This window comes from Chiloscyllium plagiosum, chromosome 35 (assembly GCF_004010195.1).
Source record: "Chiloscyllium plagiosum isolate BGI_BamShark_2017 chromosome 35, ASM401019v2, whole genome shotgun sequence".
Taxonomy (NCBI): domain Eukaryota; kingdom Metazoa; phylum Chordata; class Chondrichthyes; order Orectolobiformes; family Hemiscylliidae; genus Chiloscyllium; species Chiloscyllium plagiosum.
The window spans coordinates 10,487,054-10,513,548 of NC_057744.1; the positions used below are offsets into that span (position 1 = coordinate 10,487,054).

Here is a 26,495-nt window from a genome sequence, read left to right on the forward strand (position 1 = left end):
AGTTGTACATTGCCATGTAGTACTCTCTGTAACTTAAACTTGTATTGATCTTAACGTGGAACACAAATTTAGGCTATTGCACAAATGGCTGCATTTCAATATTTTAGCCTCATTGAGTCAGAGACATGGGAAGTACAGCACCATTTATTTTCACCTAATAATTCTAATAATGCGCCATGTATTCAAGAAACCAGCATTAAGTTTATGCTCTCTCTTTTTATTGTTTGTGACCTTTGAGTTAATTACCTCTACAATCCCTTCTCTGTAGAAAAGAATATTCATGCCATCTGCTTCATGGTGTTCCCAGTTGTACTGTAACTTTCTGAGACCAATTCTATAAGGAAGTGTTTCACATGGAGAGTTGTCTTCTTGCTAAGTCTCCTGCTGGATCCAGTTGTGTTATCAGGTATATTTGGAGGAGTTGTTTGAGTAGCTAGAATTCGGTAATTTCTGCAAAGTTGTCTCAGACCTATTGAAATATTGGAGTTGTACTGTTTACTGTCTTGCTTTGATGCTTCATAGCTACATTTTATTAAAGGTAAATTGAGAATATTTCCACAAACATACATAATAGCCAATTTGCCTTTAAAACAAACTTATTTAAACAACACTCATTCAGCTCTTAACCCATCACTTCTAAATGTTTCTTACAATAAAGCTACCAAGGGACAGCCTGCTAGCACAGTGCGGTATAGTGAGCTGCACTGAAAAGGCTTAACCGTCAGTTGATTTAATTAATTACTGTTTTGCAAATATTGCCTCTTGTGGTAATGTCTGTACCTCTGAGCCAGGATTCAAGTCCCATCAGTGTGTGTAATAGCATCTCTGTACAAGTTGATTAGAAATATCTACAAATACTTGTTCTAATCTATGCATCCCTTAACCAACACCATTAATTTAAAGGTCATATTTAGAACCAATAACTAAAACCGAAGTTGCTGGAAAAGCTCAGCAGGTCTGGGAGCATCTGTGCAGAGAAATCAAAGTTAAGGTTTCAGTTCCAGTGACTCTTCCTCAGAACTAGATCTGAAATGTAAATTTCATTTCTCTTAGATGCTCCCAGACCTGCTGAGCTTTTCCAGCAACTTCTGTTTTCATTTCTGACTCGCAGCTTCCACAGTTCTATAGGTTTTTATTTAGAATCAATGTTTACTTTGTGTTCATGTTAGTTTTAAAATCTATACATACTTTTACTCATAGGATAGGCGCTGGTATAAATTATACAGAAGTTGTAGCACAATCATTTGATTCATATAATCTGTGCCTGTGTTTATGCTTCTCATGATTTTTTTTTCCCCACTCGTCTAACCTGGCCTACATAATGATCACTCGTTCATCACATACCTGAAATGTTAACTGTGTTTTTCTCTCTCCACAGATACTGCCAAACCTGTTTTTTTTTTAGCAAATTCTGCTCTTGTAAAAAAATGCTTATACTGTGTACCTTTTTTCCTGAGCAGTGTAGCTTCCCTTTAAATACACTGTGCTAATCTTCTCTAGTTCTTTGGTAGCAAGCTCCACGTTCTAACCATACTGTCATTAAAGTCATTTTTTCTTGAATTATTTGAGGATTAATAGTAACCATTTCATATTTTTACAAATAGAAATGAACTCTAAGTCAGTTAGCTCAAGCCAGTGTGAGGGGGAGCTGGATTTTTATCTTAACTCAATATTTCCTTCAGACCAAGTTGGCATTTACTAAAAGAAGTAATTTAAAAGCATGTAGAAATGTAAATGAATGCTGCTAGTGAATTTGAAATTGACGTAGCATTGATATTCCCAGATTGGGGCAAATGGAGCACCCCACCCCCCCCCCCCGTGCCCAACCTGACAGGCAGATCACACACGGATTTCCCATTCAGGAAACTGGCCTCTGTTCTTGCCTGCGAAGGACGACAATTAATTGAGGTACTGGAGAGCTGAGGCCCTTAAGTAGGTGTTAATTGACCATTTAATGGCCTTAATTGCTGGTAACTCTAGAAAGTCCCAAATGGACCTTCTCAGCTAACATTTGATTGGTTAGATGGTGAGAAGGAAGCAAGTATCTCTCCAGAGCCAGCTTACCCATTATTTTACTTTCTCTTCACCTCTTTGTCCAGGAAGGTTTAGCTGAGTCCTAGCTTGGCTTTGGCAGTAGCTATTCTGCCTATAGGTCGGAAGATTAAAAGTTCAAGTCTCACTCCAGCATTTAATCTGGGCTGAAAATTCAGTACAAACTGAGTCCTTTAATGTCAGAGGTACTGCCTTTCAGTGACAGCATTGCAATGGGATGCATTTGATTTGCATGTAAAAGGAATCAATTTTCAACATCCCATGGAACATATTTTGTTTCTGGCACATGTTAACTACCATATTTGGCTGTAAGATGATCATGACAACATTTCAAAAGTAGATCATTAGCTAGAAAATGCTTTGAAATGTGGAAGGTAATAAATAGATTGAATTATGTTCCTGTGGCAACACTGTTATAAAAAGCTGGCTGGGTTTGGCAAATTTGGAGAGGATTAAAACCTGAATAGTATTTTAAAGTGAAGACATACCAGAAAAATTGATTATATATGCATGCTAGTTTTTAAATATGTTTTAGAATAATTGGTAGTACCTTTTACATTTTTGGATTTGGCTAAAAAAAATGCTTATTCTCTGCAGCATTCCTCTATAGAAATTTGGAATCCTTTTATCTTAATTTTTAACTGCTTCTTCAATGGCTTACCTTGACGATAATTCCAGATTCAATCTTGAAAACCAACCCAGATAACTGGTCGTCATCTGTGGAATTAAAATATCTATGGTTGAGGCTGAAAGTGACTTAGTAATAGATTCCATGACAAAGACTGGAGAATTAGAGTAATGACAACACATCAGTAAAGCTCAGAGTACTGAAGTATCTTAGTGAAATGCCACAAACAATGGTGTAATGTTAATGTCACAGGAGTTGGAATCCTGACGAATGCTCTGAGGTGATGGGATGAAATCCTACCACGAGCTGAATTTGGAATATAAATATGGACATTTGTTATGGTGACCTAGTTGATTATTGTAAAACACCCATCTGCTTCACTAATGCCCTATAGGAAAGAAAATCTGCCATCCTTACCCAGTCTGGTCTATAATCCAGAGCTGTAACAATGGAGATGACTCTTATCTACTCTTTGAATGGGCTGAACAAGCCACTCAGGCCATTAGGAATGGCCACAGTAGGTTGGGGTAAGGCATCTGTGTCCATTTCTGGTGACTATAAAACAAGGGAGGTGTTCACACTCTGGAGGCTGTGCTGTCATGTGGCTGATCTCTTGTGTAACCAGGACTGTGTTGAGGGGGACACCTGAAATCTTGAGCTTTTGGAGGTAGGTGAAATTGTCTTTATCTTTAACAATGTAAATCTGAAATTTCTTTTTAGATTAGATTGCAGTATGGAAACAGGCCCTTCAGCCCAACAAGTCCACACCGACCCGCAACCCACCCAGCCCCATTGCCCTATGTCTACCCCTTCACCTAACACTACGGGCAATTTAGCATGGCCAATTCACCTAACCTGCACATTTTTGGATTGTGGGAGGAAACCGGAGCACTCAGAGGAAATCCACGCAGGCAACGTGCAAACTCCACACAGACAGTTGCCTGAGGTGGGAATTGAACCCAGGTCTCTGGCGCTGTGAGGCCGCAGTGCTAACCACTGTGCCACCGTGCCGCCCAAACTCTTGAGAGTGAAACATGGGGCCGTAGGCTCATTGGAATATGGTTAAATTAAAATGAATTTAGAGAAGAATATATTCAGAGTGTGACACAGATATATGGGCTTTATTAATTGCACAAGCTGGGTTAATTTAGGAGGCAATTAGATGCTTCAGTGGATAATCTTTTGGATGGATGGATAAGATGGCTCGAATTACTCCCTTCAACTGTAATGATAGGATCATTCTTGAGCCTGCCTTTTGACTAGTTTGTACCTCCTTGTCCACGCAGTTCAACTTCAAGATGTGCTAGGATTGACTTTTATTTTCAATTTGAGATTAACACTTGAACTGCTTCTGCAATATCGCCTCAGCTTTCTTAAGAGGTTAACTTTGCTATGCAAAGGTATGTATTGTCAACACAGTGTTCAGTTTAAAGTTAGAATTGGCAACACCCCTATGTGTATTAATGGAGATTTAAGTGCTTGCACCTCCCATTCACTTTGAGCAAACCCTATCATTTTTCCCGTACCTTTCAAACCTTTTCTTTAAACCATGACCAATATCTTAACAATAAATGAAAGGTACAAATAAAATGTGTAAATAATGCACAATTTCTAACTATGTTGATTTTCCACCTGTGTTAATGTGTCTGGGTCATTAACCTCTCACTTATAAAGTTATGGTAGTTTCAGAGCACACAACTTCAAAGACTTTCACTCTATCACAATGTCAGAAGTGGAGAAGTAGGCTGATAATAATGCTGATCGCACAGTGTTCAGCAACATTTCCAACTCCTCAGATATTGAGAGCGCCCTGTCCAGATCCTGCAAGACTGAGCGTTCAGGCTGCTGCTGAGATGTGACAAGTAACAATCACACCACAAATTGCCAGGCAAAGAGACCATCTTCAACAAGGGCAAATCTAAATATTGGTCCTTAACGGTTAATGGTTTAATCATCACTGAATCCCCCACTATCAATATATTGAGGGTTACCACTGACCAGAACTGAACTGGAATAACCAGATAAATAATGTGAATAAAGGAACAGGTCAGAAACTAGAAATTCACAGCTGTAACTCACATCTTGACTTCCAAAGCCTGTCCTCCATCAATGAGACATGTCAGCAGTGTGATGGAAGGTTCTCCATAAACCTGGATGGATGCAGATCCAATACCATTCAAGAAGCTCAATACCGTCCTGGGCAACGCAGCCTAGTTGTCTGACATCCTGCCCACCAATGTCAACATTCACCCCCTTCACTACCAGTGCACAGGGGCAGCAGTGCACACCAACTACAAGAGGCGTTGGCATAGCTCACAAAGTCTCTTTGATGCACCTTCCAAATGTGTAATCTCCAGCAGCTTGAAGGATAAGAGCAGCAGGTGTATGGGAACAGCACAACCTAAGTTCATGCCACACACCATCCTAACTTAGAACTACATTGCCGTTCCTTCACTATTGCTGGGTCAAAATCTGGACAATTTCTTAGCTATTTTATGCACGTCCCTACATCCAATGGACAGCAGTGGACCAAGAAGGCAGCTCAACACCACTTTCTGCAAAGCAGCTGGAGGTGGACAATAACTACCAGCTGAAAAGACCATAAGAAATAAGAAGAGGAGTAGGCCATTGGGCACCTCAACCCTGCTGTGCCATTCAGTAAGGGGTCCAAAACTACCCATTGTGCTCCAGGTGTGGTCTCACCAGCACCTTGTACAATCGCAATAAGACCATCCTACTCTTCCACTCCGACGCCCTCGAAATAAAGGCCAACATTCCATTAACCCTCCTGATTACCTGCTGCACCTGTGTGCTAGCTTTCTGTGTTTCATGTACATATACTGCCAAGTCCCCTGATGTTGCAGCTTTCAACAGCTTTTCTCCATTTAAATAATACTGTTCTTTTGTTCTCTTCCAAATGAATAACTTTGTATTTTCCTGCATTATATTCAATTTGCCAACCGTTTGTCCTCTTATTGAACCTATCAATATCTCTGTAAACTGTCTGTGTCCCTCTCGCAACCTGCCTTCCACCTATTTTTGTATCATCTGCAGATTTGGCTACCGTATATTTGCTACCTCTCTCCAATATACATCGTAACCAGTTGCCTAGACACAAGACCTGCCACATCCCATGAACAAACAGAAAATAAATTTCAGGTCATCCTCTACTAACTACATTCCAACTTGAACCAAATCTCATTCAAGTACGGCCCATATGCTCACTAACCACCAATGACTCCTATCAATTCCTGGTATTTAAAATTCTCATCTTGTTCTCAAATCCCTCTCTGGCCCCTTCCAGACCAACAATTTTCAAGGATCACTTCTCCTCCCCTCTTGCTCATGACTGATCATTTTAATCACTCCACTGCTGGTCACCGTTCCCAGTCGCTTGGGAAATTGGATTTTTCAAAGAGCTATTCCCTATGTCTGGGAGCCTCCATTGAATTAAGTGAATTTGGTGGATTCTGCCTCATTCAAGGTAATAGCTAGCCAGAAAATTATTAAAACCTTACTTTGAGACTATAAGACATAAGCACAGAAGTAGACCATCCAGCCCATTGTATCTGCTCCACTATCTGCCTTTCTCCATAACCCCTGATTCCCTTACTGATGAAAGATCTATCTCAGCCTTGAATATACTTAATGACCCAGCCTCTATAGCCCTCTGGGTTAACAAATTCCACTTATTCACCACCCTCGGAATGAATCAATGCATTGACTGAATAAATGGATTAAAGCTTAACTGTCTCTGGTGGGCAAGGTCAATGAAAAATATTGCGTTTATTAATCACAAATTTATTAACATTACAGCCATAGAAGACACTTTATTCCTCTGTTCATGTCAATAAATAAGAGAAGTTGTAAATGTTGGACTTGAAATTCATTATCTTTTAATTGAGTTCTTGGCAGAAGTACAAGATGTATTTTGTAGTTTAGATCATTCCAAGTTGAAGTTAGTTTTGGGTTCCACAAGCTTCCTGCTCTGTTATGGTCACGTTGACATCTATTCTTGAAATTGTCACTTATGACCCATTAAACCCAAGGGAAGCAATTCAGGGAACAGAGTGGTGGCTGGATCAGCTGTCAGCACCTACCTGCTAATCCCTGGATTGGGACAGTTCCTTGAGGGTCAGAAGTCCGACTGTTCGTTTTCTCACCATTCAGGAAATAAAGGGATAAGTAAAAACATGAACTGGATCTTTTGCTAAGATCTTTTGAGGGATGTAATAAGGTACCTAACTACCTTGAAAACTTCAGATATGGATACATGAATAGGAAGAGTTCAGAGGGATTGGGCGGAATGCTGGCAAATAGGACTAGACTAGAATATCTGATTGGCATGGATAAATCAGACCAAAGGGCCTGTTTCCGTGTTGTTTAACTGTATGATTCTGTGAGTTTTTCTTTACTCTTTCATGAGATGTGGGCATTGTTGAGAGGTCAGCCCTAGTTTCCCTTAACTGAGTGGCGTACTCATCCATTTCAGAGGCCAGTAAAGAGTTAAACAAATTAAGATAGGTAGAAGATCAGATCGGGTCATACTGGCAGATTTATCGGAGTGACAATCAATGATCGCTTCCATGGCAACCCGAGGCTAAATTGTCATCTCTTTTTGGCTAAGTGTCAGTTTTGTTGGATTTCAGGGAGAGTTTGTCACTCTATGTGTGAGATCGCTTGCTATGTCTTTTACCAACCTCACCTCTTGAATCACTTGTCCCTCGCCCCGTAGCACCCACTCACTTGATTCTCACCTTATCCCACCACACGGCATACCCAGAACAACTCATTACTCAACGAGTATCTACTGAAAGTATCACCAGTGCCCACACCACGTTCAGAAGTCCTGGGCAAGACTGTCATTCTGAGGCGGCCCTGCCCAGTGACGGGCAGTCGTTCTGAAGATGACGGAGGAGGGTAAGACGGTGCAGCCATTCTCTGACAGTGGTTGTCTAGATGAGGACCGTTTCCTTCCTGAAGCTCCAGTTGAGGAAGCCACACCACCTTTATCTCCAGACGAATATTCAGCAGTGCCAGAAGAAGGTCAATTTCTGTCTCGGTTCCCCCAGCGTGAGTATCACGGTCTGCTTTCTGAGAACTCACGATCTCATTTCCTGCCCAAGCTCCTCTCCAAAAACCAACCACATCCTGCCCCAGCCTTTGTGCTGCGTCCTCACTCACCTGGCCTGGCCTGGGACAACTCCCTTCAGCTGTACCACCCACATTCATCACACTCAAAGCCTCTCTTTGTCTCATTCCAGGAGAAAGTGGCTCATAACAGGGTGGAAAAAAAAAACCAGAACGGATGGGGGAAGAGAATCTTCTCCAGCACCATTTCTACAGAGATGCTAAGACATCCATGTCCCATCACCCAATACATACCATTCTTCATTCCACTGTAACTCTCACGGTGCCATTGTCAGTCTTTTCCAATGCCCACCAATTCAAACCATTGGCTGCAAAGCCCTCTCACATGTGTGTCTTGTGTGTGCCAGGAGGATGTCCATGGCCCCAGTGGAGAAATAGCCCGCACGGCCAGAAGTCACCTCCTCAATCTCTGTGGCCTCAGGAGGAAACATTGACTGTCCCCTGCTCACATACTCAAACCTTGGTGAGAACACCAGGTTTAGAAAGTTTGAGAGCATGAGTTGGTGAACCCCTCACCATGCCCGCTCCATACTGGGATAAGGAACATGACCCCATGAACTGACCGAAACCAGGAACCGGCTCAGCCCCATATAGGAGAGGGATCCTGAGGTATCGCCAATCAAGGGCTTCATCCACATGGAACCATAGAAAGGGGGCATAGCTTTAAATTAAGGGGGGGTAGGTATAGGATAGATGTTAGGGGTAGGTTCTTTACTCAGCGAGTCGTGAGTTCATGGAATGCCCTGCCAGTAGCAGTGGTGGACTCTCCCTCATTATGGGCATTTAAGCGGGCATTGGAAAGGTTTATGGAGGATAGTGGGCTAGTGTAGGTTAGGTGGGCTTGGATCGGCGCAACATCGAGGGCCGAAGGGCCTGTACTGCGCTGTATTCTTCTATGTTCTATGTTCCATGATACGGCTCACAAGGGGGCCATTTGGCCCATCTTGTCCATGCCAACCCAAAGACACCCAGGTGCCCTTTGTAATCCCATCTTCATGTACATGGCCCATAGCCCTGTAGCTTACAGCACTTAAGGGAGGAACAGGAGCTGTAGACAGCTATGTGAGACATCATGGCTCTCATTGGCCAGAGGCTGCAGCTGTTCAGCAATCTCATGAGTCCTTAGTTGTTCCTCTATGGGCAGGTTGGTGGTTGCCATGGTAGACCGGGCTCCGGCATCCACAGCAGCTGGGCAGATACATACAGACCTGCAAAACATCGTCCCAGACATTGGTCCTCAGGAAGCAAAAGGCATGGAGACACAGGATGGGGCACCCCTGGCACACAACCCCAGGCCAGAAGATCCCCAGCCAGAGGCACCCGAGAAGCTTTCCCTCCACCTCCCTGCCTATCTCTGACCCTCAACTCAAGGCCTAGGGAGGTCTGACTTGCTGCTAGTAAGAAGACCTCAGCATGTTTATCCCATCCAGAACAAACATCCCTGGGGATTCCTAATCAAATCTCCAGGGGTTCCACTGTGAAGCAGGATCCCTCCATCCTAATTGTGGACCTAGGGACAACACTGAGTCAGAGTCAGAGGGAAAGAAGGTAAGAAACCTTTCAAGGGCACGTTGGTGGCAAAATACAAAATATCACATTTGCACAAGTGCTATTGGTTTATCAATTTGGCTGAGCCTCTGCATAGCATTGAATGCCCCTGTGCCAGCACGATGACTAACTCCATGTCTGTTTTCACAGCTGCTGCAGTAAGTGGAAGTAGGAGGATCTAGGGTTCTCCTGGCATCATCGCTCCTCTTGGTCAAACGCCCCTAAGAGATTGAAACATGGCTGTCTTCTCGATGCACATGCAGTGTGTCTACTGTGTAAGGTGCTGGCACTTGGTGCAGCTATGAGTGTGATGTTACGTACATCACCTTGCCTGAGGACAGCTGACATGTCAGGCAAGCTACCTGGTTAGCTGGTTGTGCTAAGAGTCCTGGCAAGGCAAGATAGTGATGCTGTGGGCATGCTAAGTCAACAAATGCAAGAAGAGCAAGTGAGCAGCTCAGGGATTCAGTCTGTGAGCTTGTGTGTAAGAAACTGCTGGCTCCTGCTGCTCCTTGCAATGCAGGCCTATCTTTCCTATGAGTGGATCAGATGGCTATACCATGAGGATCCTGAAGGGATGGAACTTATTGAATGCCAATGTCTGTGGAGAAGATTGTGTAGGGCTGGTGCCTGCGGATCATGCCCTGAAAGGCTGTTGTGTAATGATCAATGTGGAGTTCCTCACAGTCTGCAGTGAGCTGACGTCACCAGGTTCCCACCCTGACGTCCACCTCATCAACTCTCAGCACCTCGTCTACAAGGAGTGAGTGATGGGATTGGACACCACATACTAGTGAGGAATGATGTGCAGTAAATAAGGTCATTAACAATAATCTTTCTTAATAGTCAGCTTGCCGCTTCCTGGTGAGGAAGGACATCCGGAACTCAGTTACAGGATGCAGCACATTGCTCTTTGCGTGTGTTAGGTCTTGCTAGACTTCTCATGTGATTCTGCCACGTCTCTCGCTGTAGCCCACATCGTTCAGGTTTCACCCTCACTTTCAATTCCAGATTTATTTCTACTTCACGAGTTACCTGGTGGTTTTTGGGCCCACATCCCCAACACATAGCATGGTTCTCTGCACTGACATTTTCACTGCTACTAATCTCCAGGACCCCGCTGTGAGTTAACTTATGAGAAACATTATCCTGGCAATATCATGTTGGATGATATTTGAAATACTTTTGTTTACTAATTGTGAAACAACAGAGCATGGGAAAATAAGCTGATGACTGACAAGGAGGAGTCATCCAATCATGTTCATTTCTGATTGGCATAGCAAGGTGATACATCATGAGAAGGGGAACATTGAGTAGCCAATGGCAGATGTGCAGGTGGGTTAGTTGGAACAATTACAATTTGTGATGAAAGCTCCAGAGATATCCCCAACCAGAGCTGGCAACTCCAGGAGACTGAGAACAAATTTGATCTTGGAATCAATAACCACAAATTGATATTTCGCCAGTGGAAAGTGCACTACGTTATTTCTTTATCCTGAGGAGAGATGTCAAATTAACTCAACGTATGGTGAGATGTAACAGTAATAGTACTCATTTCCTTAATTAGAAAGTAAAACCACTCCTCGAAACAACGTCTTCCCAACATTGAACCCTACGACAAAAACCTCCTCCCACTTTCTGCCAGAACAAGATGTCCCCCTGATCAGGAGCTCAATAACCAGGGGGTAGAGATTTAAGGAAAAGAGCAAGAGGTTCAGAGGGGATGTGAGGAAACTGTTTTTTCCACCCAGAGGGTGATGGTAATCTGGGACTTACTGCCTGTAATATTGTGAGACAGAAATGCTCATCACATTTAAATGGTATTGAGACGTGCTCTTGTGACGCCAAGTCATAAGATGCTATGGGCCAAGTACTGGAACATGGAATTAGAATAATTAGGTGGTTGTTTTTAACTGGGGCAAACTCAACGGGCTGTATATATCTATGACTGTGTGTTTTTACATTCAGCCTTCATGATCAAAACAATCAAAACACCTTTTGGTAAGTTGGAAAAGTGCATATGAATGATTTTATTGTCGCGTGTATTGTGCATTGAGAAAAACAGTAAAATACAGTGAAAAGCTTTTCTACAGTTGCCATGATCTGATGCCATTCTGAATAGTTTTAATAATAAGAAAGCAAAGATATAGCTTAAAGAAAGGGCCATCAGTCCTGAGTCAGTTCATAATTCCTGAAGAAGGGCTTATGCCCAAAACGTTGATTCTCCTGTTCCTTGGATGCTGTCTGACCTGCTGCGCTTTTCCAGCAACACATTTTCAGCTCAGCTCATAATCAGTATTGTATATGGGATACATGTGAGCATACAGCATCTCGTTTCAATGTTACATTCTTTGGGTCACACTGTCATTTTGACTATTTACTGTGGTAGTCAGGTTAAATAAGGAACATGGAATCCATCTTCAGGAGAGATAATAAAGACTGACCCCAAGCAAATGTCATCGTGATATTTGTAACATCAGGAGACTGTAAAAAGAAAAGATTTTACACAATGAAAATAATACAAATAATTATGTTCATAGCTTTCTTCTGGAGAAAAGCGCCTGCAATATTTCAGCGGGTCACACTGACATTTTTAAACAATTATACATGAGCTGGACTCCTGCAAACATCTTCCCAACACTGAACCCTACAGCAAACAATAACCTCCTCCCACTCTCTGCCAGAACAACACATCCCTTTTTAATGCAATGTTTGCTGAAAGGTTAGTTAATGAGTAAGGATTATTCGAATATTATAATAATTTTCAAGGTTGCTGTGCACACACGCGATATATATATCATGTGGTGGGAAGAAATATTTTAAAAATAAAAACATGGATGAGTTGCCTGAACAGCATTTAATTCAATTTGTCTGACTTGTGAAACAGTGAGTTGGGAGTCCTGTGGCAATTAGATGATCACTCGCCAAATTCAGATTTTATTTTATTTAATTTACAACAATATGTGAAATTGGGTGCAGATTCTTTGCTCAAATTGTACAAGTGACATTACATTTCAGGTCACATTTTAATTAATCTAAAATGTTCCTTCTGTGACTTGTTTTTTCACTTCTTTCCCCTTCCCGTGGTTCCAATTCATGCTGAGATTTAATCACAATAGCTTGCACTTACAGAAGCTTTCATGGCGAAGAAAACCAAAATGTGTTTACATAGCCAGCAGAAAATCAAATATAAAGAATTTGCCTAAGGCTTAGTCAACATTGTGCTTATTGAAGGCAGCAATTAAAGAGACTTTATTTGTTCTTGGGATTGTGGTCATTTCTAGCTGGACCAGCATTTATTGCCCATTCTTAATTGCCCAGGAGGCATGTAAGAGGTCACCTACATTGATGTATGTCTGGAGTCACATGTGAGCCTGACCTGGTAAGGATGGCAGATTACCTTCCTCAGAGGACATCAGTGGATCTGACCGTTGATTCTTTTGACCGATCTCGAAGCCGAAGGGTCCCGATCTTCAGATCAAATGGGTGTTTATGACAATCAACAGTGGTTACATGGTCACTATTATGACCAGTTGTTTATTCCTGATCTTGTTTTTATCGAATTCAAATGTCACCATCTGTCGTAGATGGGATTTGAACCTGTGTCCCCAGAACATAAACCCGAAGTTTTGGATTGCTAGTGCAGTAACATTACTAGTACTCCAGTGCCTCCTCCAAATCTCTGCAATATAAAAGTTCAGTGGGTTAATAGTTAGGGAATATGTGGTAAATGTGATAATTGGAGAGGATATTTTCCAGCCTACTGTTCTCACTCCTGAGTTTGTCGTCTTTTTGTTTTGCCTTTCCATGGTTCATATACCAATGGAGTTGTGGAGTGTGTGGATTGGATTGGGAGGGTAGGTTAAGGTGCTCCATAAGAATGGAGCCGATGTGAGGACTTGCTTAACCTTGTTTGATGACAACTCTCCCACATTCACAGTCACAAGCTATTGTGGACCTAAACAGTGAGCCTCAGCATGATGCTTGGGGAGGGACTGGAGGCATCACATTCAACTGCATCTAGCCTTCAAACGTGTTCACTTCCCAGCACAGAGGTACAACAACCATAACTTTAACTCTTATGCTCTCCTTCCAAAGCTAGAGTGGCTAAGTCATTTATAGAAACTCAAAACTCAGTGAGACCCTGCTAACCAAATGACTTTGGAAAAGTAATGGAGGTCTACAATCATGGAGTAGTACTACAGCCTGAGTCAGCACTTAGGGTAAAAGTCCTGAAGTCTCCTTCCAAACAGCACTCTTGGTGTACCCATAATTTGCAGCTGTTCAAGAAGCCAGCTCACCATCACCTATTCCAAGATAGACAATAAATGCTAGCATAGTCAATACCACCCTCATCACCTAAACAAATTAAAAAGCGTATCATTGTATGCTGCATTAACTTTCATTTGTCATGTGTGTACCCATTTTACTAACTGTGTCCTCCTGAATTAAGGGGCTTGGCACGGTAAATGCTGAGAGGATATTTCCTCTCCTGGGAGTGTCCAGGACCAGAGGCCGTAGTCTTAGAATAAAAGGGTGCCAACTTCAGTCTGAGATGAGGAGGAATTTCTTGTTTCAGGAAGTTGACAATCTTTGGAAGTCCTTGCTCCAGAGAGCTGAGGGTGCAGAGTCCTTGTATGTACTAAGGCTGAGATAGATCCTTGATCAGTCAGGGAATCAAGGTTTACAGGGAAAGGGCAGGGAAGTGAATGTCAGGAATGTCAGATCAGCCATGGTCCTATTAAGTGGCAGAGCACGCTCAAGGTGCCAAATGGCTACTTCTGTTCCCTTTTCTTATGGTCTTATTATCTTAAGATGGTTACTTTCCTCTTTGTTTTTCATAGTAATAGAAGCAGGAGTAGATAATTTGGCCCATCGAGCCTGCTCTGCTATTCATTAAGATCATGCCTGATCTATCCATCGTCTCAGCTCCTCCTACCTGCATTATCCCCATAGCCCTTAATTCCCTTTCCATGCAAAAACCCATAGTGCCTTGAATATATTTAATGAAGCTGCCTCTACTGCTTCCTTAGGCAGAGAATTCCATAGAATCAATACTTTCTGGGAAAAGTAGTTCCTCTTCATCTCTGTCCCAAAGCTATTCCTCCTAACCTTGAGACCATGTCCCCTAGTTATAGTCTCACCCACCAGCAAAAATAACTTGCCTGCCCCTATTTATCCATCCATTTCATAATTTTATAAGTTTCTGTAAGATCCCCCTCTCAGTCTTTAAATTCTAGTGAGTACAGTCCCTGGCGGCTCAATCTCTCCTCATCGGGTAACCCCTTCATCTCCGGAATCAACCTGGTGAACCTCCTCTGCACCGCCTCCAAAACCAATATATCATTCCTCAAGAACAGAGAGCAGAACTGCACACAATCCCCCAGGTGCGGCCTCACCAACACCTTGTACAATTGCAGCAGAACCTTCCTGCTCTTAAATTCAATCTCTCTAGCAATGAAAGCCAATATTGTTTGCCTTCCTGATTACCTGTTGCACCTGCAAATCAACTTTTAGTGATTCATGTACAAGCACTCCTAAGTACTACTGCACAACATGCTGCAATTTTTTACCATTTTTATTTCCAAAGTGGATAACCTCACACTTACCAACATTGTACTCCATCTACCATATCGTTGCCCACTCACTAAACTTATCTAAATCTCTCTGCAGACCCTCCACATCCATTGCACAGTTGTGGGCCCAATACCGACCCCTGCAGCATCCTGCTCACCACTGATCTTCAACCAGAGAAACACCAATTTTTCCCAACTCTCTACTTTCTATTGGTTAACTAGATCTCTATCCATGTTAGTACATTACCCGCAACTCCCTGCATTCTTATCTTATGGATGAGACTTTTATGCGTTACCTTATCGAACGCCTTCTGAAAATCCAAGTATACAACATCCACCTGTTCCCCTCCATCCACCGCACTTGTTACATTCACCAGTAAGTTTGTCAAACACAACCTTCCCTCCCTGAATCCTGAAGTCTGCCTGATGGAACCCTTTCCATCCAGATGTCTCACTATTTCTTCTTTAATGATAGTCTCCAGCATTTTTCCGACTACAGATGTTAAGCTAACAGGCCTATAGTTACCTGCCTTTTGCCTACACCCTTTTTTAAACAGCGACATGACATTCACTGTCTTCCAGTCTGCCAGGACCTGCCTGGAGTCCAGGGAATTTTGGTAAATTACCACTAACGCATCTACTATAACTTCTGCCATTTATTTCAGCACCCTGGGATGCATTCCATCAGGACCAGGGGACTTACCTAACTTTAGACCCTCAAGTTTACTCAATGCTGCCCCTTTCATGATAACAACTGAATTGAGGTCCTCGCCTCCCATTGTATCCTTAATATTTGGGCGGCACGGTGGCACAGTGGTTAGCACTGCTGCCTCACAGCACCGGAGACCCGGGTTCAATTCCCGCCTCAGGCGACTGACTGTGTGGAGTTTGCACGTTCTCCCCGTGTCTGCATGGGTTTCCTCCGGGTGCTCCGGTTTCCTCCCACAGTCCAAAGATGTGCAGGTCAGGTGAATTGGCCATGCTAAATTGCCCGTAGTGTTAGGTAAGGGGTAAATGTAGCGGTATCGGTGGGTTGCACTTCGGCGGGTCGGTGTGGACTTGTTGGGCCGAAGGGCCTGTTTCCACACTGTAATCTAATCTAATCTAATCATTCTTCAACATGTTAGACACACCTTCCACTGTGTCACAAAATAGTTATTCAAGGCCTCAGCTGTTTCAGCATTACCCAATATTAATTCTCCTTTCTCATCCTGCGAGGCACCCATGTTCACTTTAGCCACCCTTTCCATCTTATATATTTATAAAACCTTTTCCTACCTGTTTTTATATTCCGTATGTTAGTTTGTATTCATAGTCTATCTTTTCTTTATTGCTTGCTTCGTGGTTCTTTGTTGCTTTTTAAAGTTTTCCCAATCTTCCTGTTTCTCACTGCTCTTGGCCACTTCGTAAGCTTGAGCTTTTAATTGGATGCCTTCCTTTATTTCCTTGGTTATCCAAGGCTAGCTCTTCCTACCCTTGCTATCCTTATTTTTTACCAGAATATATTTTTCTTGAGCACTTTGAAAAATCTCCACTGTTCGTCAATTGTTCCACCATATAACTTGTGTTCCCAGTCTAATTTAGTCAACTCCTTCCTCATTCCATTATAGTATCCTTTGTTTAAGCATAACACCCTGGTTTTAGAGAATACTATTTCACCCTCCACTTGTATCCAAAATTCAATCATACTGTGATCACTCTTTCCGAGAGGATCCTTAACTATGAGATCATTAATTTTACCTGTCTCATTACACAGGACCAGATCTAAGATTGCATGCTCCCTTGTAGGTTCAGCAACTTGCTGCTCAAGAAAATTATCACTGATGAGTTCTAAGAAGTGCCTCTATTGACTTGATTTGGCCAATCAACGTGCATGTTAAAGTCCCCTATGACTACTGCAGTTCCATTCTTACATGTGTCAGATATTTCTTGATTGATTGCCGATGCCACAGTAGCATTATTATTGGGTGGCCTATAAACTACTCCAACCAATGACTTCTTCCCATTACTACTCCTGACCTCCACCCGAATGGTTTCAACATTTTGCTCCTTAGGGAGTGATGATGTAGGATCGCCCTAATCTCATCTTTAATTAAGAGCGTGAACCCATCTTCCTTACCTTTTTGCCTATCTTTCCTAATTGTCTGATACACTTGGATATTTCATTCCCAATCATCACCACCCTGCAACCATGTTTCTGTAATGGCAACTAAATCATAGCCCTTTGTACTGATTTGCACAACAAGTTCATCAACTACGGACATTCAGATAAAGTGCCCTTATACTCATTGTTCCTTTAGAATCTAGCAATCTCCCTGACCTTTGCATATGATTCTGTTGCCCAATTTTACACTTTTTTTCTTTTCTAACTTTTGCTCTGGTCTCTGCATTGCGTCTTTCTGCCTTTCTGACTGGACTCCCATCCTCTTTCCATTTTACTGTGCGGTGCTTAATTAATCAACTTCTAAAAATCCACATACACATGATCCTGAGATCTCTTATTTTATCAAAGAACTGCATGAAGTTAATCACACCCACCAACAGATACAAGCATGGACTATTGAATTTATTCAAAACAGATTTAGATAGGTTTCTGATAGACAATGGAATCCAACTTGGTCATTTGTGTGTAGAGGGACACTGCCACCAATCCTCTTTACTGGATCTAAGGAACTACTTGATTCACAGAGGGTGAGGAACAACATGATTGAGTTTTAAGAAAGTTAAAATTCATATAATACTAGGTTATAGTCCAACAGGTTTATTTGGAGCACTAACTTTCGGAGGGCTGCTCCTTCACCTGATGAAGAAGCAGCGCTCCGAAATATCATGCTTCCAAATAAACCTGTTGGACTATAACCTGGTATTATGTGATTTTTAAAATTTGGCCACCCCAGTCCAACACCAGCTCCTCCACATCAGGGCTTTAAGAAGGGGAGGTTCTTGGCTTGAAAAGACATAGTTTATTACATGCCAGCAATTAGATATTATTTACATAAGCTAGCTAGACATTCCTACTCTGGCTATTGGGAAACATGGAGAACACAACTGTCAGTTCAAGATTGACAGGAAATTCTCCTGATTTCCCCACCTAACTATTTGATATTATTAGATTGAATGGAGCTTAATGCAGTCTCCAAATGTAACTTTTCAGAACTATTCACTTATACAAAGCCAAAGGATATGAGGGGCAGTCAGGAAATTGGAGTTGAGACCACAGTCAGATCTGCCATGTCCTTACAAATGGTGAACCATGCTTAAGGGCTGAATACCCTACTTCTGAAAGTTAGTATGCTGTCTTTATATTCTGAAAAGACAAGATCAATAGTGCCAAAGGGCTTGCTTCATCTGAATCTACCTTGTAACTTTAAGGGGGTTATATCCACCAGGACATTCACCATTGTCCATTACAGTAGACATGTTTACCATCTCACTGTAACATAATGCATTGCTGTGGCACATCAAAAATGCTGACTTGTTTTAAAGTACCTTGCCAGGTTGTGAAAGGGTAGTGGGTAAAGATGAGTTAATTGCGGACTGCTTCTGTGAGCTGTTATCTTAAGCTTCATGATTAGACTTGTTTTCAGAAACTTCATGTTGTCATTGTTGCTGCAGTATTTCCACATAAATAGATAACTTCTAATCAACCTGTGTCATGCCACATCTCTAAAGCAGTTGGGACTTGAATCCATGGCCTTTGGCCCTCTTCTGTACTACAGAGACTACATTTCTATACAAATATCCTAGGTGCCCTGGATTGAGGACAAGCAGAGCTCATCTGCATTGATGGAAATCCGTGATGTTAATCAGAATGGGAGTAAATCTGCCAGGCCAGCACCCAGCACCTTCTAGAGGCGAGTTACAAATTCACCAGAAACAGCCTGCGCTCACATTCATTTGAACAAAAGAAAAAAAAATGCAGGGAAGTGAAACAAAATAGAAACTTGCCCAGTAAAATACCCTGGAGGAACACAACAAGCCAGGCAGCATCAGGAGGTGGAGAAGTCGACATTAGGGGTGTAACTCTTCTTCAAGTATACCTGAAATGCTGACCTCTCCACCTCCTGATGCTGCCAGACTTGCTGTGTTCCTCTAGCCTCCAGCTTTTCTGCTTTGAATTCCAGCATCTGCAGTTTTTTTTTCTTAATATCAGTAATGACAGAAAAGTAACCAAACAAAATCCACACTTGAGTCTCTAAACTACTTGCAGTAGAAATTTCATCTCAGTGGTGGCACAAAGTAGATGGTAATGGATCGGTCACCTGTTTTACACAGCACCTGGCATCTAATTCTATTGACTGCAATGGAACTGAATATCAGGCACTGGTTATAATGGGCAGGCTATCCAATAACACCAATCTGAACCATGTTTCTTGAGTGAATTAATTATTTCTACCTTGGAGTTCTGTGTGCCTCAGTATGAAGATTACATCCGTGCTCTCCTTCACTTACATATGTTTCAACTCATTAATGCCAACGCATTGTATTAATGTTCAGGCTAGGGATATCCTTTTGCAGATACTTTTAAATAACCTGTTCAGATACATTATGACACATGTCTGGGGCAGATGTGATTTGAACTCGGAGCTTCTGAGGAATAAGGAGCATACCTGAGGAAATTAAGCTTGACAGCTGGATTACCAGAACCTGCAGGCCAATACAGACCTGTAGATGAGGTTTTAGTTTGGATAGCCCTGCTCTAATTGATCCCCTTAGCAAAACATAAGCCAGGGACAGGACGAGCCTCCAACATTAATCTAAACTCTCTGAGCAACTATTGTTGCACAATCTGGTTTAAGAAATTATTATGTGCAACTATCTTCCCTGTGATACAAATACAGTACTCTGGCATTCAGTGACCCATATAGGTACTCACCTATCAAACTGAAGCAATTTGCATTTCAGAATTCACCCCTAACCCGGGTGAAGTTATAACTTAGAGAATAAACAGAAAGAATAAATGGACTCATTCCGCTTTGCAGAGCTGGCAGTAATTAAATCTTCTAACATTAGGAACTATCAAAGCAAAATATCAGTCTGGTAAAATTGTAATTTGAGTACAATTTGTGTTCTGATTGCATTATAAAGTGCTTTTCAAATTCCCAATCTTGCAATTCAAATGCATCACGAGACATCTGTCAATCTTTCCAAATTATCTCACAAGGTTTTAATAAATTTTTAACAATAGTTCTTAATTGAAGATGCTTAAAAATTTATCAGATGCTAAAATTGACCTATTGGAGCCAATTAGATTCTGTAAATCAAAGAGCGAACTTTGTGACATGTACAGCTTCTTCTGTAAAATTCTATGAAGATGTTTCTGCCTCTATTAGTGTTGGTTGCAATGTTGCTACGTGAGGCGGTTTGAAGGGGCTGCTTCCACTCCTGTTCTAGATTCTTTTGGTGCAATTAGTCCAGGTGAATCTAGCCTCTTGAAGGTTATTCTTGAAGGATGTTAGTTATCTAATTAACCTGCTCAGCTCACTGAGGGGCAGTCTCATAGGAACAGCCTTTTTAGACATTAACCATTCATACCCATACTATAGTGTGCTTTAATATTTGTAATCGTAAAAGTAAACAAAACTCCATAAGCCAAAACCTGGCAGTATTCACTCCTACCTTTCTCCTCATGGTTGCCTTCTATATTCTATTCTGCCCATGCACAAGTTGCCATTTATTTTGACAAGAGTATTGTGTGATGCTTCCTTTTCATCTGTTCTGTCAGCCTTCCTTGGAGATTGCCATAATACATACAGTATCATTCTTTGGCTTACAAAGGCATTTACACAGAGCCTTCCACTGAGGCTGCTCTGCAGTTGGTTTCCAGGGATTTGTGAAAAAAATTTCTCCCAATATTTCTTTTTCCAATATTGATAAAACTGATTCATTTCCACATCTGGCAAAAACAGACCCCAAAATTAACCCCAGGCAATCTAATGCACTATTCTTATAACATTTGTGCATTGGTTTTACTGTCTCTGATAGATCTGTTGGGGGGGGCGGGAGGAAGTGTTGACAGAGTTACAGAGAAAACATGATGCCTGAGAAATCATACCAGCACAGAAAACCTGTTTATATTCCTTCCACTGCTTGACTAACCTCATCCTCCTTCTTAGTGCTTGACAACTGTGATGAGCTCCAAGCATTGGAAGTCTTAACCCATAACCCAGGTCTCTCAATTTATAAAGCAAAAAGACTACAGAAAGACTGATCTCCAAAAATAATTCCTTGCAGCCAACAGAGATTCAGAATCACAGAAATGTTACGGTGCAGAAAGGGGCCATTCAGCCCAGCATGTTTGCACTGGCTCTTCAATGACCATCATGACTTAGTGTCATTCTCCCCCATAACCATACAGAGTTTCTTCTTAAATAACCATCCAATGCCCCTCTCAACTCCCTCAATTGAACCTGTCTCCACCACGCCTCCAGGCAGTGTGCTCCAGACCTGATAACACTTGTGTGAGAATGTTTTCTCTCATGTAAGATTGGCTGCTTTTGCAAACCCTGCTTACTTTTTCTTTACTTCATCAAACTGCAAGTCACAGAGCAGCAAGTAACCATCACCTTCATGGGGCAATTAGACATTGGCAGTTAATGTAGGTGAATTCCACAGCTCCAGAGTGGAAACAAATACAGTGAACAAACATACCTAATAAGGAACTACATTTTCAACTATTACAAGCAACTAAAAGTGGTGGAACATTAAGGCTTTAATCTTATCTCAAGGTACAGCTGACAGTTATAAAGCTTCAGTCCAGTGGTTGTGACCTCAGTTGAACCTTCTTTGTAATAGATTACTCTCTTGTACGTACTTTGCGCTATCTATTATTCTGTATGTGTTGCACAAATTTTCAAAACCTTCTAGTCAGAATAGCCGTTATTGTTTAACTCCTTTAACAGCTACAGAACCCCATTTTCTAAGGAAAAGCTGCTTTGGGTTATGAGCTTGCAGCTCTGGGTGTTATCCTGCTGAGGAATGGTTGAAGAATTTGGGCTTCAACAGGTCGATTTCCTCTTGGTTAAACACCTCAAGTGAACTTAGTTTTGTACATTAGTTAAAAGGTATCAGAAACCTAGGGGTCAGATGAGGGTATGCAAAGGAACACAGAGAGTTATGCTCCTAACCAGTTATGCTCAACAAACTAATTGCACTGGTCTGAAAACAACAAATACTGGAGATCACAGCAGGTCAGACAGCATCCATGGAGAGAGAGCAATCTAACCTTTTGAGTCAAGCTGATTCTTCATAAGAGTTGAAGTCAAATGTGGAGGGACAGCATTTATGCTATAGTTGGGAGGGCAGGGGGTGTGTGGTGATGAGTTAGTGGGTGTAGGGTGCGAGTGGGCAGAAGTTGTTAGTAGTTTACATTAAGTGATCGGAATGTGAGAATGGTGTGTCTCTGCCAGACTAGAAAGGACAGTAAGTGGGATTGTGTGTGGGGGTGGGGAGGAGGTAGGAGGAGGAGATGATACCAAGCTAAAGGAAATAAATGGTTCACAATTTAAAAGCTGTTGAACTGAATATTAAGTCCAGATGGCTGTAAGGTGCCTAGTCTGAAGACAAGATATTGTTCCTCCAGTTTGTGCTGTGGTTCACTGCAACACTGCAGCACGCCGAGGACAGACATGTGGCCATGCGAGCGGGACGCTGTATTAAAATGACCGGCTACAGGAAGGCAGGGGTCCTGCTTGAGCACAGACCTTCGCTTCAGCTCTGATGAAAAGTCATCTTGACTCGAAAGTTTAGCTTGCTCTCTCCCCATGGATGTTGTCTGACCCATTGTGATCTTCAGTATTTGTTGCTTTCAGTACAGTTTCAAACAGCTGCAGGAATTTGTTCTGATTATCTCTTCACGCAACACGTAACAGAACCTTATCTCATTGATGCTTAGTGCACACTTACGTCAAAGGTGGTGATAACCATTTAATATTTGCTTCTAGCAAATCATTAATATTCTTAAGGCCTTGAGGTATTTTTTTATCAAGGCCAGCACAGAGAGACATCAATGTGTATTGCAATGGAGTATCCAGGGTTAGGAAACAATGAGATGCAGGTGAAGAGGTTTAAAGGGCCACAAAGACACTGATTTTTGTTGTTGTTGTGTGGTGATTTCTGACCCAATTTGTCTGTAAACAAGTCATAACCTCACATCGGCTCTCATGTATCTTACTAACAGTTACTCTTTTGATTTATATCTACAGCGTGATTACCTAAGGTAGGCAATTAGCTGTAGTTCACAAGATGCTGTATTAGAGAAAGAGTGAAATGGTTTCATTTGATTGGATTTGATTTATTATTATCACATGTACCTAGGTTCAGTGAAAAGTTTTGTTTTGAGTGCAGTATAGGCAGCTCATACCATATAAAGTGCAGAGAGTAATAGAACAGAGTGAGGAATACAACGTTATGCAACAGACTTAGAAGTGAGGTTTAAAAGAGCAAAACGATTGTAAGATGTGTAAAAATAAGATCTGCTGTAGAGAGCTCGCTCAGAGTCATACTGTACAGAAACAGACCCTTTGGCTTGACCAGTCCACAGTCATACCATATAGAAACAAACTCTTCGGTTCGACCAGTCCACGGTCATACTGTACAGAAACAAACTCTTCGGTTCGACCAGTCCACAGTCATACCATACAGAAACAATCCCTTTGGTTCGACCAGTCCACGGTCATACCATACAGAAATAAACCCTTGGATTCGACCAGTCCATGCTGACCATGTTCCCAAACTAAACTAGTCCCATCTCCCTGCTCCTGGCCCATATCCTTCCAAACCTTTCTTATTCCTATATCCATCCAAATGTCTTTTAAATGTAATTGTACCCACATCCATCATGTTGCCATCGCACCACATCATGCACGGGAAAAGGCAAAGAATCAGCCTGGCATGAACAACCACACACAGCCTTATTGTGGAGGAGCCTGTGTGGGACTGGGTTGGACAAAGTCTAAAAAAATCTCAACACCAGGTTACAGTCCAACTGGTTTATCTGGAAGCACTAGCTTTCGGAGCGCTGCTCCTTTGTCAGGCAGCTATTGAAGCAAGATCTTAGGACACAGAATTAATAGTCTTATTGACAGATGTTTCTCTATGGTAGTCACAATATGAAATGAAAAGATAAATATCGGTTATGATTTGCCATTCTTTTTTTAACATCACATAATGCTATGTCTTTTTTTTTAGCTTCACATTTACATTATGGCCTGCCAGATTGTTAAGCAACCTGACTTCACTCTAATCTCTCCAAGTGTTGAGATACAAAGACCTTACTTGGAAGCCTGCTGTTATAGAGCTGGAGTGTGTACCATCTGCAGCAGTTCTGGATCTTCTTAAAAGTGAATTTGTATTTGAGATGGCAGCGTGGCAACTAACTGTCCACAGAACTGCATCAATAAGAGATCATTGAAATGTCCTTATCGTTTAGGGTCTGAGCTGGAGATTAGATTTTAGGGCTCAGGAGGGAGATGAAAATAAAGCTTGCTGATATATTTACTTTGATATTCACCTACTTGTGTTATCAACCTTTTTCTCAGTCCATGTTTCTTTACTTTCCAATTATAGAATCATAGAACACAGTTTCAGCCCGTCATATCTTATGTATGTGATTTCAGAACACAGTTGCTATGGTCTTATGTTTAATTCATGATAGTTCTCATTTCAGTTAAGGTTATGCCATTTTCACTTATTTAGAATGAAACCTAATTGACTGCTTTAAACACACATGTACTGAACAGAAGGAAATAACAGAACTCTCTGAAATATCCTACTGTCAAAACTAAACAGAGCATCACAGCCAAGGCTCATTGGACCCAAAATCTGAACTCTGCGTTCTCTCTTCACAGATCTGCCAGAGTTGCCAACTTTCTCCAGTAATTTTTGTTCTGTCCCAAAAATCACCATTAGATTATACTAACAAAGGCTTAACACATTCACAGGCCTTGTCTTTATCCACAAACTGAGTAAAGGTGTTGGTGACAAATGAGTTTATAGCTCCAGTAAAGGTCTTCTTAGAGTCTCAGAAATATACAGCACAGAAACAGGCCCTTCGGTCCAACCAGTCCATGCCGGCCATGTTCCCAAACTAAACTAGTCCCACCTGCCTGAGCTTGACACATATCTCTCCAAACATTTGTTATTTATGTACTTATCTAAATTTATTTTTCTTCTCCAGTTCTGAAGATGGGTCACTGGAGCCCTAAGCACTAAATCTGCTTTCTCTCCACAGATGCTGCCGGACCTGCTGAGTTTTCCAGCAATTTCTGATTTTGTTTCTTCAGGATTAAGGATAATTTGCTTCCACTCAAGGGAAGAGGTTGGGTGGGGGGAGCTGGTTCTGTTGAATAGTCGAGTCCAGAGTCTGCCACAGGTGAGCTGGAAATGTGTTGCTGGAAAAGTGAGGGTGATAGGACAGATTGGGGTGGGGGCGGAGAGGTCGGGAAGAAGATCTCAGGTTAGGAGGGCGGTGCTGAATTTGATGGATTTGACTGAGACAGGGCGGGGGGAGGAAACTGGTGAAATCCGAGTTCATCCCTTGTGGTTGGAGGGTTCCTAGCCGGAAGATGAGGCGTTCTTCCTCCAACCGTCATTTTGTTGTGGTCTGATGGATGGAGGAGTCCAAAGACCTGCATATCCTTGGTGGAGTGGGAGGGGGAATTGAAATGTTGAGCTACAGGGTGGTTGGGTTGGTTGGTCCGGGTGTCCCACAGGTGAGATGGGTGGTGTTTCAGGCAGGTGGGTGGGACACTGAACTCTGCACACTTTGTTCACTACTTAGACTCCACATGCTCCACTCAGTGATAATGAAGTGTTGGTGCTTCTTCTTTAGATTGTGTGTTCTAGGACAAGCGACTCACATGTGCCGGTGTGAATGTTGCATTTGTTTAGGGAGGCTTTCAGGGTATACTTATAACATTGCCTCTGCCCTCCTAGTGATTCCATACCATTGTTGAGCTTGGAATAGGGCAACCAGAAATGGCAAACAAAAGAACATCATAAAATTTGTTGCTCCAATATCATCAGCAATAATCATTTTTATGTTCATAGCTCTAAAATGTTGTGGGTTTTTTTAAACCATCAGTCTCATTGTTTAATCAATGTATCAGCGGTGCTGATCATGCAGCCATTTAGTTTTGCTGCAGCCAGTCAAGAGGAGCACTGCTGAATACGTACTTAAGCTGTTAAACATTCTGTATGGTGCAACCTCAAGTATTGGAGTCTTTCTGCAAATGCAATGTTTAAGATGGTATTTTAAAGTGGACTTGTCCCCTTTGTGCGTCAGGATTTGTAACTATGTCACTTGCAGGCCAGGCAGCATCTGAGGAGCAGGAGAATCGACGTTTCGGGCATAAGCTCTGAAGAAGGGCTTATGCCCGAAACGTCGATTCTCCTGCTCCTCAGATGCTGCATGGCCTGCTGTGTTTTTCCAGCACCACACTTTTCAACTCTGGTCTCCAGCATCTGCAGTCCTCACTTTCTCCTAACTATGTCACTTGTCTAGCACCACAAGATCTCTGAGCAACCTAAACCACACAGAC

General features: G+C 42.1%; 1 long non-coding RNA gene across 1 annotated transcript; it reads left to right on the plus strand.

The window, feature by feature from the left end:
- The first annotated feature begins 8,757 nt into the window (after window positions 1-8,757).
- On the plus strand, window positions 8,758-24,488 carry LOC122540647. Its single transcript, XR_006309365.1, has 3 exons — window positions 8,758-9,379; window positions 9,530-11,380; window positions 24,145-24,488. It is a non-coding gene; the product is annotated as an uncharacterized LOC122540647 (long non-coding RNA).
- Window positions 24,489-26,495: the final 2,007 nt, after the last annotated feature.